The sequence below is a fragment of the Kogia breviceps genome, chromosome 4, assembly GCF_026419965.1.
Source record: "Kogia breviceps isolate mKogBre1 chromosome 4, mKogBre1 haplotype 1, whole genome shotgun sequence".
NCBI lineage: Eukaryota > Metazoa > Chordata > Mammalia > Artiodactyla > Physeteridae > Kogia > Kogia breviceps.
Genome location: NC_081313.1, coordinates 14,708,075 through 14,727,694, shown reverse-complemented (window position 1 = coordinate 14,727,694; position 19,620 = coordinate 14,708,075). Strand labels below are relative to the sequence as shown.

At 35.5% G+C, this 19,620-nt stretch overlaps 1 long non-coding RNA gene across 1 annotated transcript in view; it reads left to right on the top strand.

The window, feature by feature from the left end:
* The window catches only part of LOC136793975 (uncharacterized), an 89,378-nt gene extending 73,022 nt beyond the window's left edge, over nucleotides 1–16,356 (top strand). Inside the window, exon 3 of the long non-coding RNA XR_010840089.1 lies at nucleotides 16,270–16,356. This is a non-coding gene — a long non-coding RNA (uncharacterized lncRNA). The remainder of the gene's footprint in view (nucleotides 1–16,269) is intronic.
* Nucleotides 16,357–19,620: the final 3,264 nt, after the last annotated feature.

Sequence of the window (19,620 nt, the reverse complement as noted above, 5' to 3'; positions counted from 1 at the left end):
TAGGATAAAGGACACATTCTTTTGTTTTTCCCTGTGGTCTCCAGGGAAAATCTTTTCTTCTTTCAGGTCCTAATAATACTGAAGTTGTTCTCTGATACTTTTAAAGGTTTTTTTTTTCCTTTGTTTGTTTCAGTTTCGTGTTTATTTGAAACATTTTTAAATTCTTTTTGATAGATGTTCTTCTGCTATTACTCTGTCAATGAAATTCCTAACGGAAAAGAGCTCTGGTCATAATATTTCTTTCATGACTGGGGGAGGAGGCACTCTGAATTTATACTTATTCCTTTCAGAATTTTTCTCTCTCTCCATCCATGTGGTTACTTCAGCATCTCCAAGTCCTCTGTGCTTTAATGTGTAAATAAAATGACTCAGGTCCAATAACAGGGGTTGGTTAGGGGGTAAATTTCTCCTGATTATCTATAGCTTCCAACTCAGAGCCCTGACTCTCCTGATTCCCCAACTCACTTTAACTTTACTCTAGCAACAGTACCTTCTCTTCACCCTGCGGTTACCTGATGTCATACACAGTCACTTTCAATCTCGATTTCTGGCAAGCATCACTCTCATGAGGCAGTTTTGAGAAATAGACTTTTATTGAAGATTCAGGGAGTAACACTAGAGCTTAAAGTTACAAAGATTCCTCACTTATAGGATTTCTCCTAGGCTTCGATGTGTCAGTGTGAGCTGTGTGTTGGGTGGGGAGAAGATCTTGTGTTAATAATACTGCTTAGTACACAATTGAGATACTCCTTCTGAGTTTCTTTACCTGGAAGTTTCTTCCATGTGGTCACTGTGTTTAGACCTCAAGAAATTCTAGGGCAATGCCTGATACAGGGTGGGTCTGTAATAATTCCTGGACGAAACTAAAAAGACATCATGAATGAATGAATGAATAAGTAAATGAACAAATAAACTGAAGGAAGAATCTGAGTTTCCTGCAGCCCACTTCTGTTTTAGATTTATAGGTTCCCTTTAAGAACTGTGATTTTTATGTAGGAAAACTATGATCATTTTCCTGTAAGATAACTGTGCCATTTCTCTGTAGTTTGAAAAACAGATGGATTTTCATTGCAGCAGTGGAAGCATCATACTTCCAATTGGCAATTATCTGACCGTCCATTTAGGGCAAATATGAGTTGGAATAGAAGATATTTAGCCATGGAAGAGCAAGAATGTGAACTATTTAAGTATGGAAGGGAAAGGAATAACTTCCACAAACTGAGATGTGGAGAACAGAACACACTCTGCCTCTCAGGTCCTCTGTGGAATTGGACAGTTGGGACTATTAGGGTGCATAGAGGAGACTCAAGCCCACAGGGAAGTCTCTGCTGGTCACGACGTTAATTGGTAGCATCTACTTACAATAGCCAGGATACTTACTGATGTATTTTTCACAGAATCATGAAGTCATTGCCAGCTCTACTTGTTTTTCTCCTCACAAGAGAAGTGTAGAGATATGACCCCAATTGTTAATGTTACTAATTAAGCATAGGCAGCTAATGTGCAGACTTACCCTTGTTTATATTAACATTTGTAAGCAATGTGGATAGATCTCAACCCCTTACAAGTGCTTCCGTATTAGAGAGGAAAAAATAATAAAACTTTTAGCATCATATTTTCTATTCCAAATCACAATAAACATTCACTATGACACCCAACTTTTAGGCCAGCTGTATATAATAAAATATGTATTTTGTAAAAGAAAGGCGACTATGGCACATCTTGAGGATGTCTCACCTATTTAAGTATCTTATATGGTTACGTGTGAACAAATATTGTTAAAGCCTGAAAAGAATGCACACTCTGTCAGGCCCTCCTCTTCCATTTGACGGAGGACCAATAAAAGCTTAGGGAAAAGCGATAAATCTCAGCTAACTTCATCTAGAATATACTCTACATTCTATATTTACATTGTAAAAACAGCTATATAAGAGAAGGGCAAATTCTAACAGAAGTTTGAAGAAGATTAAAAATTACAAATTACTAAAAAATTCCTAAAACATCAACTTTCTATAAAGCTTCAGTGAAGCAATCTATGGGAGTAACTTTTTCTATGAAGGTACTCCCATAGATTAATGAGGAAAAGAGGTAGTGTAAGCATGGATATTCTCCAAATTTTTCTGGCATTGAGAGCCCATAAACCCAACTTCCTGACAATTACTGTTGAACCCTGTAGGAAAGAGAGTTCCCAATTTCTTTTACAGTTTGAAGAAATTGAACCTAGAAGGAGAAGGTAAATTGGTTATGCTTTCCTTAATAGTCAAGATAATCCAGGTTGATGATAGGTCAATATTGTGTTCAATTGATTTGGTTGGTTACATGATTGATGATGATAGATAGACAGATCTCAATGAGAAAATCCAAAAAGGACATAAGGAAGATGTTGGCCAACTTGAACTTAATGTGACAAAATTGTCAAATAGATTCTTAGTTTAATTCATAAAATCATGTAAACATTTACAAAGACTGTTTACAATGTACAATCTGGCAATTGTGATACTCCACCCCTCACTATATCCATGTTAAAATTCTTAGCATCCATATTTGACTCCACCAGGACACCTCTATGGGCATCCAAACCAGCAATTATTGATGTTATTAAAAGCTAACTGGCTTTCCCAAATATATTTTTCTTGCTCAAAATAAAGTCATGGAGAGAGTACTCCATTATGTGGAAGATTTGGAAGGGCAGAAGTGCATCTTCCATTTGGGAGAATCATTTTGGATAAAATATATCCTTACCTTATATTCAGGTATACGTTATAGTTAAGGACCTCAAAAAAATGTTTTGGCACCTATTCTTTGGAGAACATTTTGTTTGGAACCATGGGACAAAGTGAGCCATGCTACCAAAAGCATTTAAAGGCAAGTGAATATGTTACTATATATAAAATAGATAATCAATTAAGGACCTACTGAATAGCATAGAAATCTCTAGTTAATATTCTGTAATGACCTATATGGAAAAAGCATTTGAAAAAGAATAGATATAGGTATATGTATATATATAACTAAACCACTTTTCTGTCCACCTGAAACTAACATGACATTGTAAATCAACTGTGCTCCAATATAAAATAAATTAAAAAAAATAAATTATATACCTACACACATTAAGAAAAAGGCAAGTGGAAGAAATAACCATGACGTGTTAGGTCACTTGATAATGTCTGCATTTTAAGATTTATTGAGTCATCATATTCAATATAACTTGGAAGAGTCAGAGCCTAGGGGTAGGAAAAGCAATTGAAACCACAGTGCATCGGTCCAAGATGAATCACATGAAATTCTGGCCTACGATAGTGAGGGGAAAGGAAAAAGAAAGAAATGAGTTTAATTTAAAGAGTGTAAAAGCAGCAATAATTAGACAGATAACTTATTGGGAATACATAGAGCAAATGAGCAAAAAGCTAACAGGTGTCTGATTTTTCTAGTCTGAGACATTGACATAGCTGCTGTTTTTGATATGAATGAAGGAAACTCCTGTAATAACCTATTAGCACCTCCATAAGAGCTGGGAATTGATTGTTGGGCTCTGTCACCTCCTGGGAAAAATTAGTCCATTCATAGTGAAAAATTGAGAGGAAGAGATATAAACAGACTCAATTATTTTTCTGTGAAAATAATTGTGCAAAAATTTGAGCTCTAAAAGAAATTTTATTTACTCAGGTTTTTCTAGGTATAATTTACTTTTAGTAAAGTTCACCTTTTTTAGATATTCAGTTCAAGGAGTTTTGAACATACCGCCAGCCAAATTGAAATATAATTTCCATTTTCCAAAAAGGTTCTTTATACCACTTTGTAATCAATCCTTTTCCCCCCTCCGATTTCTGTCTCTATAGTTTTGCCTTTTCTAAAAGGTCATATAAATGAAATAATACACCAGTTTTTGTGCCTTTTTCTCTTAGCATAGTGCTTTTGACCTGCATAATGCTGTTGCAGGTATTAGTATTTTTTTCCTCTTATTGTACTATAAAAGTACACCATAATTTGTTTATTTGTTTACCTACCAAGTAGTTGATGGATATCTGGCCTGTTTCCATTTTTGGTATTTATGAAAAGAGCTACTATAAACATTCATGCATAGAAATTTTTACAGACATATGTTATGGTTTTTGTTTTTTGAGTAAATACCTAGGAGTGATATGCTGGATCAAATGATAAAGATATGTTTGACTTATCAGAAACTGCAAAATTATTTTCTAAAATGATTTAAATATTTCAGAAACCTAATTCTAAAACCTAAAACTATACAATTTCCAAAAGAGAACATGGGAGAGAATCTTTATAACTTTAGGTTAGGCAAAGATTTTAGATAGAAGAGGAGAAGCACCAATCATTAAAAAATTATAAATTAGAGTTAGTCAAAAATAAACTTTTTGTCTTTGAAGGACACTGTTAAGAAAATGGAAGATAAACTACAGACTGGGAGAAAATATTTGCAAAACACATACTGATAAAGGATATGTATCCAGACTGTAAAAAGAAATATCATAACTCAATAATAAAACAGCCTGATAAAACTTGGGCAAAATATTTGGATAAATACTCACCAGAGAAAATATATAGATGGAAAATTGGAACATGTAAAGATTTTCAACATCATTAGTTATTAGGGAAATATAAATTAAAACAATAATTAAATACCACTATATAAATTTTAGAATGCATTTTTATTTTTTTAAGTTTTTATTTTATATTGGAGTATAGTTGATTAACAATGTTGTGTTAGTTTTAGGTGTACAGAAAAGTTATTCAGTTATACATATACACGTATCCACTCTTTTTCAAATTCTTTTCCCATTTAGTTTATTACAGAGTATTGACCAGAGTTCCTTGTGCTATATAGTAGGTCCTTGTTGGTTATCTATTTTAAATATAGTAGTGTGTATATATCAATCCCAATCTCCCAGTTTATCCCTCCCCCACCTTCCCTCCTAGTAACCACAAATTCATTCTCTGATTCTGTGACTCTCTTTCTGTTCTATAAATAAGTTCATTTGTATCATTGTTTTAAGGTTCCACATATAAGTGATATCATATGATATTTGCCTATGTAAGTGATATCATATGATATCAGTCTCTGCCTCACTGACTTCATTTAGTATGCTAATCTCCAGGTCCATCCATGTTGCTGCAAATGGCATTATTTCATTCTTTTTAATGGCTGACTAATATATATGTATATATATACCACATCTTCTTTATAGATATATATTATATATAGATATAGATATATTCTATATAGAATTGATATATATATTCTACCTATATATACACATATATATTCTTTTTAATGGCTGAGTAATATATATATATATATGCCACATCGTCTTTATCCATTTCTCTGTCTATGAACATTTAGGTTGCTTCTATGTCTTGGCTATTGTAAACAGTGCTGCAGTGAACATTGGCGTGCATATATGCTTTCAAACCATGGTTTTCTCTGGATATATGCCCAGGAATGGGATTGCTGGATCATATAATAGCTCTATTTTTAGTTTCTTAAGGAACCTCCATACTGTTCTCCATAGTGGTTGTACAAATCTACATTCCCACCACCAGTGTAGGAGGGTTCCCTTTTCTCCACAACCTCTCTAGCATTTATTGTTTGTAGACTTCTTTTTTTTTTTTTTTTTTTTTTTTTGCGGTACGCGGGCCTCTCACTGTTGTGGCCTCTCCCCATTGCGGAGCACAGGCTCCGGACGTGCAGGCTCAGCGGCCACAGCTCACGGACCCAGCCGCTCCGCGGCATGTGGGATCCTCCCGGACCGGGGTACGAACCCGTGTCCCCTGCATCGGCAGGCGGACTCTCAACCACTGCGCCACCAGGGAAGCCCTATTGTTTGTAGACTTTTTGATGACGGCCATAGAATGTAGATGGAGAAGAAGGGCAACTAGAATGTTTATAAAGCTTGACCTCTTTATATTTTGTTTCTAACAGTGGATTGATACTTGGGATAGAATCATCTTCATTTGAGAGATAGGATCTTTTCCTCTATAATATTACCCAGGAACCATCTTTTAGAAACAAGCAGACGAAATTCTCCCATTTTTAGCAAACTTGTTTGGCATAAAACACTTTTCTGAAGACATTGATAATAGTTGGAAATCAAGTTCCTCCTAACAACTGTCTATAATAAATATATTCAGCTTGAAAGAGAAATGGAGACAGAGACAGAAAGGGACAGATAGAAAAAGAAAGAGGAAATAGGAGGAGAGGGAGGCAGAGAGGAAAGCAGAAAATGAGAGAGAGACAGAGAAAATAGATTACATCCTAGCCAAGATGCTAACATTGGGATTTTGAACCTGTGGTCCTGAACCCTCCAAATACAAAAGGGAAATTTTTTAAAACTATGTCACTGTTATAGATTGTCTTATATCCAGGATGATACCATTTGAGATTTACTATTTTTCAATTATCTTTTCTAAAACAGATCTTTGGGATACAGATTGTATTTCGTGTCTGTCTCTACTCAATGCACTGAGCAATAATTGGATGCTCAAAAGGCAAGTTAAGGCCCCTTTATTGTATGGATATCAAACCCTGAAATCACTAAATTAAGAGCTCTGATGAAAAGACTCCTTTTCTATATACTTAACCCTCATCAAAATAAATGCTTCTGCCTGAACTGAATTTGGTAAGAGCGGTTTGTTTGGTCAGTTATATAACCCTCCATTTGCTTTGCCTACATATGTCCTACTGACACTCACTGCCAGGCTAAGCAGAATTTAGATCAGGAATTTGCAGGGTCAGTATTAAAAAGCAGCAAGTGAGCAGCAGGTTCAGCTTCTGGTAAAGACCCAGGTCACAGGGGTGGGCCGGGTCAGCCAGGGGTCAAGGAAATACAGAGCCAAGTGGGGCAGATGCCAATTTCCAAGGTAAAGAGCTGGAGCCAAGAAGCCATCCAGATCCCAGGAAGCCTCCACAATGACACAAGGCAGGCAACAGTTTCTAGAGAGATCGAATTCTGCAGGATGCTCCAGGAAACCTTTATACGTTAACATGTCTGAACAAATTCCTATTCTATAATATTGTAAATATATTATGTTCACTCTAAAACCCTGGGCTTACTGTGGATCTTTCTGCTGTTGTTTTGGTTGTTTATAATGATTATTTTCTCCATTAATGAGCACAAATACGGAGAAATAATTTTATTATAATTTTATATCTTCATTGTGCCTTTTTTCAACCAGATAATGCAAGCTCTTTATATTCATGTAATGTTTACTTTTGCTTGTCTATCCTGGCCACATTTGTATATTGCAAGATTAAATACTTGATAAAATATTTTTTGACTAAATGTTTTCACTCATATTTAGACAGGTAATTTTATATAGGAAAACAGAGGTATATTAGGAGACAATTTGAATTCCAGCATTTTCTCAGCATAGCTTGAGATTTTACTTAAATTTTATGAACCTCGGTTGCCACATCTGAAAAATATAGCTAAATAAATACAGCTACCTGAACATAGGAGATTAAACCAACATATTAGCTCATAGCCATAAAAATTGAATAGACATTTTGGAAGAATAGGAGAGTTCTACATTAGTTTTTGAAGGAATTGAATTCTCAGTCCTGAATCTTCCAATATGAAGCTGTAGGAAATATAGAAAGCATTTATATATAATTGCATTTCCAGAGACTGAAAAAAGAAGGCTTCAGAACAGAGCCATTAATCCCACCCATTTCAATGAGATGCATAACAAATTGTCCTCCATCGCTGTGGAACCACAGATCTTGGACATAATTTATGTTAACTCTGACTTACATTAATATTATCAAACCACATCCTGATGTATGAGACTTTAGAATGCCCTAGAAAGAAATTCCTGGAAGAAGGAGAGCATATAGAAAAATCAAATTAATTGTTACAGGAACCCAATTTCACATCCCAGTTTTGTGATGACATGTAGATCTAGTTACATGTCTTCTTTCCAAGGTACTTTTAAAATAGTACATGTAAGAAAAATGAAGGGAAAGAAATAAAGACATTATACAAGAGACATGTACTATCAATGGAAAAATATGGAAAATTCCTTGACATCAAGTGGATAACACTCATTACTGAACTCAAGCAGAGGAAAGTTACCCTAAAGAATATGTGTAATATATTTTTCAACAAAATAACCCAAAATTTAGGGTGGAAGAGGAAGTGACAGGGAGGCCATGTGGAAGACTGCAGAGAAATTTCAAGAGTCCTGTCCTCCCTAGACATATCTGACTGTAGCATGGACACTTAGGTTGCTTCTATGTCCTGGCTATTGTAAATAGAGCTGCAATGAACATTGTACATGACTCTTTTTGAATTACGGTTTTCTCAGGGTATATGCCCAGTAGTGGGATTTCTGGGTCATATGGTAGTTCTATTTTTAGTTTTTTAAGGAACCTCCATACTGTTCTCCATAGTGGCTCTATCAATTTACATAAGGAGACAAAACACCTGTATGCAGAAAACTATAAGACACTGATGAAAGAAATTAAAGATGATACAAATAGACGGAGAGATATACCATGTTCTTGGATTGGAAGAATCAACATTGTGAAAATGACTATACTACCCAAAGCAATCTACAGATTCAATGAAATCCTTATCAAACTACCACTGGCATTTTTCACAGAACTAGAAGAAAATATTTCACAATTTGTATGAAAACACAAAAGACCCTGAATAGCCAAAGCAATCTTGTGAAAGAAAAACAGAGCTGGAGGAATCAGGCTCCCTGACTTCAGACGATACTACAAAGCTACAGTAATCAAGACAGTATGGTACTGGCACAAAAACAGAAATATAGATCAATGGAACAGGATAGAAAGCCCAGAGATAAACCCATGCACATACAGTCACCTTATTTTTGATAAAGGATGAAAGAATATACAATGGAGAAAAGACAGCCTGTTCAATAAGTGGTGCTGGGAAAACTGGACAGCTGCATGTAAAAGAATGAAATGAGAACACTTCCTAACACCATACACAAAAATAAACTCAAAATGGATTTCTTTCTTCTTGAATAGAGTGTGAGTCTCTCATGCTATGAAAAACCTATCCCACTACATGTTTTCTGTAGTTCATCTCCTCAAAAATGTTGAATGGCAGGAACAATAAAAAAAATTATATTTTAAATAAGTATAATACATTTAAAAATCTGATTTTTAAAAATGCTAAGAAAATAGCAACCTTCTTGCAACCATTCCCAAGAATATATAGAGAAAAATATATATAAATGAGAAAAAAGTAATCATAGAGACAAAGAGGGTTAAAATGTTGTAGAGGAATAAAGTATAACACTATACCAATAAATTTATAAATACAAATATATTATTGGAAAAAATAAATAACTAACATCACCTAATAAAATACTATTGAGAAAGCCTACAAAGACCAATAAGAAAAGCACCTGACTCATAACTTTATAGGTAGGTTTTGGCAAAGGGTCAAGTTTCTATTTCACTCCAGAGCATAGACAACATGAGACCCTTCAAACATTTTTTATGAAGCTGTTATAACTCTAATGTTCAATGAACAAAGATAGCATAAAAACTGTGATACATCAACATCACATACATATACATGATTTATTAATATATTAAAGGTATTAGTTCATAAAATCCAACAGAAGTAAAATAATACTTTACCAAGAATAGTGCTCATTTGTTCCAGGAAGATAAGAGTAGTACAATATTGAGAAATCTAGTGATGTAATTTATTGTGTTACACATTAATGGAGAATGCTAAAATAAGACATTTAACAAAATTAAGCACTCATTACTAATCAACACCTACACTTATCATTTCTATTATTAATTGATGTTCAATAAGCCCTTGTCAGTGCAATTTGTTAAGAAAGATGTTAGCTGTATACATTTTGAAAGGAAAGAATAAATATTATATAAAAATCATCAAACTAGAAGGCCAAAATGTACTAAGTGAAAAACATTAGAATAAGGTTTTACTAGGTTGCCAGATTTTTAAAAAGTAAATACAAAAATCAATAGCACTTAATTTAGGTAACAATTATCAATTATATCATATTAAAATATTTTTAAATTCTATATAAAATCTAAGGTTAGACCTAACATGAAATACACAGTTCCAAGACAAAAGGCAAAAAAAAAAAAAAAAGAAAATTAACTCAAAAGAATTTTGAATAAATGAAAGGATAGATTTTTGTACTGTGAAACACCCAATATTATGAAAATACTATTTGCCAAATATTTATATAAATTCAGTGTGGGTTCAATCAAAATTGCTGCTATATTTTCTAGAAATATTTTTATCTTTCTTGTTCTAAAGTTCACCTCCAATAGTAAATCATTGGCATTAGCAATAAAACATTGATTTGAAAAAAGATTGTTTAAAACCTACATCAAATCATGGAAGGTGCCTCTTGAAATACTCCCATGGCTGGTTCTTGTTTGAAAATGAATTCTTTCTTTTCTTTTTTTTTTGCAGTATTCGGGCCTCCCACTGTTGTGGCCTCCCTCTCCCGTTGTGGAGCACAGGCTCTGGACGCGCAGGCTCAGTGGCCATGGCTCACGGGCCTAGCTACTCCAAGGCATGTGGGTTCTTCCCGGACCGGGGCACGAACCTGTGTCTCCTGCATTGGCAGGCAGACTCTCAACCACTGCGCCACCAGGGAAGCCCCGAGGAAGCCACTAAATCTGAATTCTTTACCATGGTAAACAAGACTGTATTTTTCCATCTCCTGCATTTTCATCCAGTGGGTAGCAAAATAATGGCCCCCCAAAGAGGTCAATGTCCTCATTTCTGGAATTTGTGGATATGTGACAAAAGAGATTAAGATTGCAGACGGAATTAAGGTTGCTAATCAGCTGACCTTTTCCAGAAGCATCCTGTCTAAAGCAGCCTTGTGACACTCCATCTTATTAGTTTTATAGAATTTAGCTCAATTTGTAATACATTTTTCCTTTATTTGCTTGTTACAATCCATCTTCTTCGCTAAGTTCCATACAAGCAAGGGCCTTATCTTTCTTGCTCCATGCTACATTTCCAGATCCTCACACAGTGCTTAATACATGTAAAGAACTGAGTAAATGAATGAATATACTATGAAGTCACAATAATAAAATCATATGATAATGACACAAAATATGTAGAGATCAATAGGTAAGAACCCAGAGCCAGGAGAAAAGACTTATGAAACTACAGAATATAATAGAGATTTTCTTTAAAATCTGAGTTAAAAAGTGGAATAGCTAATGTATTGTGTATAGAAATTAAAGCAACCATCTTCTAAAGTTTTACATAATCTATTGCTATGCTCAAAAATAAAATCCAGATAAACTGAAGATGTAAGTGTAAAAACAAAAGGAATATTTTTATAACTTTAAAATGAAAAAGGCCTTTCTAATAATGACAAGAAACCCAGAAACCATTAAGAGAAAACATTGATTCATTTGAGAACCTAATAATTTAAATGCTCTAAGAGCTAATAGCCCCATAAAACAAATTAGAAAACTCCATAAACAAAATTAAAAAACAGTGGAAGAAATTTTTCTGAATTCAGCAGAAATATATTAACAGTCCTAGTTTTAAAAATGGAAAAGAACGTGAACAATTCACAGACTTTCTAATAAACATGAAAAAGGGGCTTCCTTGGTGGCGCAGTGATTGAGGGTCCTCCTGCCGATTCAGGGGACAGGAGTCCATGTCCCGGTCGGGGAGGATCCCACGTGCCGCGGAGCGGCTGGGCCCGTGAGCCATGGCCGCTAATCCTGCACGTCCGGAGCCTGTGCTCCGCAACGGGAGAGGCTACAACAGTGAGAAGCCCGCGTACAGAAAAAAAAAAAAAAAAAAACATGAAAAGACCTGCAAAAAGCAATTCACAAAACTAGCCATTAAACATATAGTAAGATGACAAACCTGAAATAATAAATACATGTAGAACAATGAGATATTTTTCGTGCATCAGAGTGACAAAGATCAAAATATTTAACCAGTTGAAGATGAGAGGGACAAAGAATTCTCAACTAATTAAAGAAGGTCAATTGGTACAGCATTTTTTTATGTTAGAGTATAGTTGATTTACAATGTTGTGTTAGTTTCAGGTGTACAGCAAAGTGATTCAGATATATATGTATATGTATATGTGTATATATAGTATATGTATATATGTATATGTGTATGTATATATATATATTCCTTTTCAGATTCTTTTCCCATATAGGTTATTACAGACTACTGAGTAGAGTTCCCCGTGCTATACAGTAGGTTCTTGTTGATTATCTATTTTGTATATAGTAGTGTGTATATGTTAATCCTAAACTAACTTATCCCTCCCACCCGCATTTCCCCTTTGGTAACCATAAGTTTGTTTTCTATACTTTGCAATAAGTATCATGCCTTCTCTTTGGATTAACAATTTCACTTTTAGTGATTACATACAAATTTACTCAAAATTATGGACACAGAGATACTCATACTCGTCACAGGAGTGCTTGTAATTACAAGAAGGAAGGGAGAGCAGAAAAGAAAAAGGAAGGGAAGAAGAGAGAAAGAAAGAAAGCTTAAGATGCAATTACAGAGCAGCATATGTAGAAAAAATTTCCCCAGGTTTTTGTGCACAGATATTGTATAAAAGTCTGAAAGAACACATACCAAAATTTTAACCATGCTTGTATCTAGAGATTTGAAAAGGGAATCAAAAAGACTTGACTAAACATTCTTTTTATGAGGTGTTTTTTTTTTTTTCTGGCAATGCAACAATCCATTACAAAACCTGTTTAATATACTACCTCTTTGAGTAAGAGAAATTAGTGAATAATAATTATCAAATTTGCGAACGTGAAAACAGTGTAGGACTTCTGAAAATGGCAAAGGAGAATGACCACTAAATTTCCAGGGACAACAACACTTCCACAAAAATACTCTACAGTTTGGTATCTATTATACAGGAAATTAAGTTAAATTATTTGTTTCTATTTCATAATTGCCATTTTTCTATTTTTCAGATACACATTACTTCCTTTCCTCCACTCTAGTGCCCAAAATGTTTGGGAAAAAAGAGTCAGAATACCAGTGTCACCTTTAGCAAGGAGTTAACCCCATAGGTCAAAATCTAACAAGACAAATCCGAGCTACACAAAAATGTTTTGAGGCATTTTTCATGTAAAAATAGTGAAATTGAAGCACATTAAACAAGTCCTCTCTGACATTTAAAACATCCTAGGAACAAGTTGACAATCGTACATGTTTAGTCCGGAAGCATGGGACTAAACTTAGACCAGTGGGAGAAAAGCATAGCAGACAAATTATCTCCCTCTCTTCCTCCAGAAGGACTGTCATGATACGCAGTAGATCATGCCATCTCTTCAGCAAGAGTTCTGCCAAATCAAACATCATTGTCCTGATGTCAAACAATGGCTAGCTCAGTAACCGCCCCCAAATCTTTGCTCTCTGCAGTTCCTGTCTCACTCCCCTTTTCCCTCTCTTCTGTCTCTCTGAGACTATGCTGCCCATGAAAAGTCCTAACACATGAACATTTGGCTAAAACCCTGCTTTCTACAAAAGTATGTTGCCTTTCTAGAGATATGATATAAGATATACATCTGCATGGGTTTCTTCTGTTTAAGATGCAAAAACTAAATTTTCACTAATAAAACTAATTAAGCTATACTGAATTTCATTTCTATGTCTTAATTCTCAAAATTCAGCTCCGTGTCCTTAGACAAGCCAATTAATTGCTCTGGAACTTAATTTCCTAATTTATAAAATTCATTTTCTCCTTAGTAAACATTTATTTCACTTGTGCTATGCTCCTGATGTTTTACTAAATACTATTAATAAAAAGATAAATATTACTAGTCAAGAAACTCAGTATTCTAGATAGACAAATACATCAGAAATCATGATACAATGTGCTAACTGAAGTGACAGAGTTATCTGAAAGATTATGGGTACAAGAAAAGGAGGATCTAATCCAGCCCTAGGGCTTTGAAAAGGCTAATATCTTCCTTGATGAATCAATATCTCTGAAGATTCCTAAAGGCTACCTAATAGCTGAGAAACCATGTTAGAAAGAGCAGTCTAGGCAAAGAGAATAGCAGAAGAAAAAAGCCCCTGAAAGTAACCTGTTTATGAAATACATAATATATTACTGAAAAAGAAAAGATGAGTAAGGAGGAGACAAAAGTAGACAAGGCTGGTTGTACCTTTAAGAGCTTGGGCTCTACTGAAAATGACAGAGAGGCGGTGAAGAATCCTAAGTAAAAGAATGACATGGTTCGTTAACAGTTCTTGGTAGGGCCTACCTGGTGGCGCAGTGGTTGAGAGTCCCCCTGCCAATGCAGGGGACGCGGGTTCGTGTCCCGGTCCGGGAAGATCCCACGTGCCACGGAGCGGCTGGGCCCGTGAGCCATGGCCGCTGAACCTGTGCGTCCGGAGCCTGTGCTCCGCAACGGGAGAGGCCCTTGTACCCCCCCCAAAAAAAGAATTGTACTTATTTTTAACTGTTCTATTTTATAAGATAATGCTCACTTTCAACAACCTCTATAAATTATTTATGCATGCAGCATCCATTAGGAATGCTTCCAACTAAAGGTAACAGAAAACACCATTTATAGTGACTTGGTAAATATTGGTTCATTTTTCTGACATTAACAAGGAGTCTTGAGAGAGGCAGCTGGCATTGATTCAGTGGTTTTAGCATGTTACAGCTGGCGTTTCTGAAACTCTTAGAATTTCCTCATATTTGTCTCCTCATGGTCACAGAATGGATGCAGAAGCTTTCAGCATCCCAGTCTGCCTTCAAGAAAGAAGAGAGGGCTTCCCTGGTGGCTCAGTGGTTGAGTCTACCTGCCAATGCAGGAGACACGGGTTCGTGCCCCGGTCCGGGAAGATCCCACATGCCGCAGAGCGGCTGGGCCCGTGAGCCATGGCCGCTGAGCCTGCGCGTCCAGAGCCTGTGCTCCACAACGGGAGAGGCCACAACAGTGAGAGGCCCGCGTACAACAAAACAACAACAACAAAGAACAGTTGTTGATAGTCTTTTCTAACTCAAATTCTATGATTCTATAATCCTGCATCCTCCTAATAAGATCGAGATCAAAAGTGGCATTTGGTTGAAGTTATAAAGATCCTATGGTAGTTTGTTAGTAACTGTGTATTAAATGAAAATTATTGTTTGGTGATGTCAAATAAATCCCATATGCCTGGTTTCGTGAGACCACATCTGGAAGACTGTTCTTACTTGGAGGCAATATATTTTAGGAAAAATGTTGTTAATCTGACAATATCCAAAAAGTGTCCAATATTATGAAGGATTTAGAAAACCATTTCTGGAGAAGCAAGTACTTTCTGTCTTCAAATTTTAAACAGTTGTTATAAGAAAGAAAAACAGACATAGGCTGTATAGCCTACAGATTAAAGATATATATGTAATCTCTGAGCAAGTTGTAAGAAGGAAATTCCAGTTTAGTATATGAAAACAAAATTTGACACAATTTATGTTTTTCAAGAGGGAATAAATTATCTCTTTACATACAACTTCAAGCAGAAGTTAAAAACTCTCTCTTCTAAAACTGGTGCTACTCTCTGAACAGGGCATGAAACAGTAACTTGCCTTCTCATCATAAAAACAGAACAAAACAAATCAAAACTTTGCCCTCTCACCCTAGAAAACTGGGAAAAACATATGAAAGAGTTGAGTTTAGACACATGTATTTGCCATGTATACGTGCATAAACCTCATACAAAATGGATACACTATATTTTGCCAAGCATGTACTTTTTCATTATAGTTTTAGAATAAATGCATTGCTGTCAATTTAATTCTATTTTTAAATATTCTGCTTGGAGAACTGTATTCATGTGAACAGACATAAAATTCACAAATGCTTTGTATTAATAAAAGGTGGGAAAAACAGGAAAGCCCAAATCCACATCTTGTGTGATTAACAATGGGAGACACAATATTGCTCAGAATTAAATAATTTTGTGTTACAAATCTCCAAATTCTTTTAACAATGATAAATGAGAAACAACAAAACGTTTTAGAAATTCTACATAAGTGAGCCTTTGTAATCTCATATTTCTTAATCATGCTTACTAAAATTTTCTTTGTTCTTCTTAAAAGAACCTAATTTTGAATAGTGTAGCAAGAGGGAGAGACCTCACAATTACATTTATTATATACAATAACTTGAAATATTATTAACCTCTTTACATGACTAATAGTACCAAGGTAAACTCTGTGATACTACTTAGACATACTCAAAAAATACCCTTATCCCTTTTACATTTCTAGAACACCTTCAAATATGGATTTTATGCTCTAAGGAGAGGAAGGATTAATAAATACTGAGCACCCACATGTGTTCAAAACACATCATATGACAGACATTGTTTACCTGTAAACCAAGAAAACACATTCAGGTGAGCTTTATCTATATTTATGTAATACATTTGAAAATTTCTTATGATATCCTCATGGAAAAATGGAGAAACATGCTATGAATGTCAATATCACTGGGCAAGCATGTAATTGAATTAAGGATCCTGTCCAAAGGTAATGAATGATTTAGTATAAAGAGAGATTTCTTTAGATTCTCCTCAGCATTTTGATCAATATTTTTGATTTAAATATTGCTGTCACGCTTATGGAATTTCAAGGTGGTGGGAGATACAAGGAATAGCTAATATAATGAATGGTAAGATGGCCTGAATTTATCAAGTACAACAAACTGAAAATAGATGTAAATACCTATGCCTAGCTTTTTAATTGCCTGTGGCAATTAAAGGGAAGTTGGAACTTTATTACAAAACAGTGGATGTGAAAAATTCTTAGTGGATTCAAATCCCAAAGGGTTTGAATGGACTAGCTAAAGTACCCTTGAATTTTATTTCACTGAATCCAAACTGTTCATGTGATTTTCTGCAAGCTCATTATGAATCAACAGAGTGATATAGCTGCCCAAGATGTTAATGGCATCCTGAAATGCATTAATTAAAATATTTGTCCAGAATATAAGAAATAAGAATAAGTACAGTTTTATCTGCATTCTTCAGACAGTCCTGGGAGTTGTTTGTTCTACATGGGTGCCTCATTGTGAAACTAGAATGCATCTAGAAAGAAAAATCTACAAAGCAGTACATATGTATTAAAAAGACTGATAAACCGAGAATATTTATCCTGAGAAAGGAAACTCTTAGTATGTCAGTTGGAGTCCCCCAAGAAGCAGATGTCAAATGGGACTGTATACAAGACATTTATTGGAAAATGTCCATGAAGGTTAGAGGGAAGACATTTGGAGTGGGTAGGAAGAGTCTTGAGACTGACGTAGCACTGACCCATGTGAAGGAAAGAAGAAAGGGAGGATTGTATAGGAAGAGCCTCAGAACACAGTTCACTTCTGAAAAAGGCTTGACCAGATCTATGGAAAGTCCCTAAGGCAAACTTGGCTTCTAAACGGCCAGAATGGTGTCATGCGAGTATGGCAGCTGTGTTCATTGTCCGAGTGGGAGCAGACTAGAGATAGGATGTCCGCATGTCAGTGGCCCAGTGGATCCAAAGGTGCAGCCACTGGAGGCTGTCAATCAGGTCCACTTTTCCAGCAGATCTTCTGAAGGCACACCTCCGTGGCTTGGGGAGGCATATTAGCTCTCTTTAGTTTTTCTAAAGAGCTGTAATATGGACAAAGGTTTAGATTTTTTTCTGTATGACTTCAAAGCAGAGATGGGTATAAACTCAAACTTCATCAAAATATGAAAAATTTCGAATAACTAAGAGCTCAGACATGTAATGAACAGTGTCTCAAGATGGTGAATAGTAGAGCCAGAAGTTAGACCAGAAGATCTATGAAGTCCCTTCTCAAAGCTTGAAGTCTAATGAGACTTAGGAATAAAGGAACTAAGAATAGGAGCAGCTCAAATGGTTGAGGAACATGGTTTGTTCAAATGGTTATAAGGAGACTGGATTAGGAAGCTTTTACTTTTTTCTTTTGTAATAACGGTGCATTTTGCATTTCAGAAGAAAATAGTAAGGGATATACTAAAAACCACTGCCTCTTATTAGCATGAACTGATTTTTTTCCTCTGCATTGGATTAGAATCAAAGAACTGTAAACTGGACTTAAGTCATAACCTTCTGAACACTGGTGCTCTGAAAAACGTAGGTAACGTTTGTCTGCCCTTGATTTTTTTTTTAAAAGCCTCCTTCTTTACTCTCCTTGTCAACACAGCATACGTGCAGGCAAAAGTGTATTTCTAGATTTCAGTCATGTACTAGTTTCTGCTTCCTTTAGGGCATAAAAAATTCAAAAGCTTTTGCACTCAATATTTTCTCAGGCCAGTGAAAGAGTTACGTAAGCTAAAGTTAAGTCTTGAATATGAGAATTGAAAATCTGGCTACCAGCCCAGAGTCCATTTCCAAAAAGCAGCAGCTATCCCTAGCTTGTACAAAGGAGGTGGTTGCCCTAGCAACAGTAGCTAAAAAAGAAAATATGGCCGACAGGTACACATACAGATTGCTCCAGAAAGAGGAAGGCAGCTCAGCTACCACCGTGATCAGTGTTAAGGAGTCATTTTGCAGATCTCGAGTCTTAAAGGGGAAGTCTAATTTCCAATTGCAGATATTTTCCCTGTGATGTTTATTTAGGTCGTGATCCATGTATTTCCTAATTCGCCATCTTATAGCAGTGGATGAGAATGAATTCGCCCCCCCAACCTAAACACGACCACTACAAATGATTGTCAAGATATATCAGCTTACTCAAAAGGCCTCTTTCAAGAAAGATTTGCGCAAAATAAAATTGATTTCTTTTCCAAAGCCTTGAAGTGAATTATTTAATTATGTTCCAGTTCCTTTCTTAGTCTTCTGCAGAACTGTGACTTGTGTTTGAAACATTCAAACTTCTCAGAGTGTCCATTGTTTTTTACATAATTATTTCTAATGTATGCTGTCATCTTTTTATGAAGAACTCAACCTTACCAGCATGCTGTGTGTACTAATTTTTTCATCTGAATATTTCCTGATAAAATATTTTGTGGAATTAACCTTAGAGATTTGTGTGAGAGACTCTAAAATAGTAGTGGTGGTGAATACGGTTTCCTTGATTATAAAGGATGGATGCGTTTTTCCTGGAAAGCTCGCAAATGTTGCTTACTAGAGTATCAGTTTCTCTAAATGTATACTTCAGGTTGATCTATTTATAGTTTTACCATAATTTATGAGTACAGTGTTGAGTTATTCAATCTTACAGCAATCAGAACCTGAGCAGAAAGGGCCTAAGCCAGCGCTTAGTGAACCAGTTTGTAATAATACGCTTTCTCTCCCCACTCCCATCCCCAAATAGCCAGTTCCAGTTTTAAAAAAGTATATGATACAAAGAATAAAGACTTATACTCTTTTAAGACACCAGGATCCCAATCCTCATGTTTCTCTTGGCCTATGAAACAGCTTTAGTAAGGCCCTTAGCCTCCTGAGGTCCCAGAGACAGCATGATGCACTCAGTGTGAATAACCTCTAAGGTCTTCTTGGCTGTGCTGTTCCATGAAAATGAGCCATCGCCTACTGTGAGCACAAAGGTTCTGTCTGAGCTGCTTCATTCTATTTTGATTAGAGCTTCTTTATCAAGTTTCTTCACAAGTTTTCTCTGCA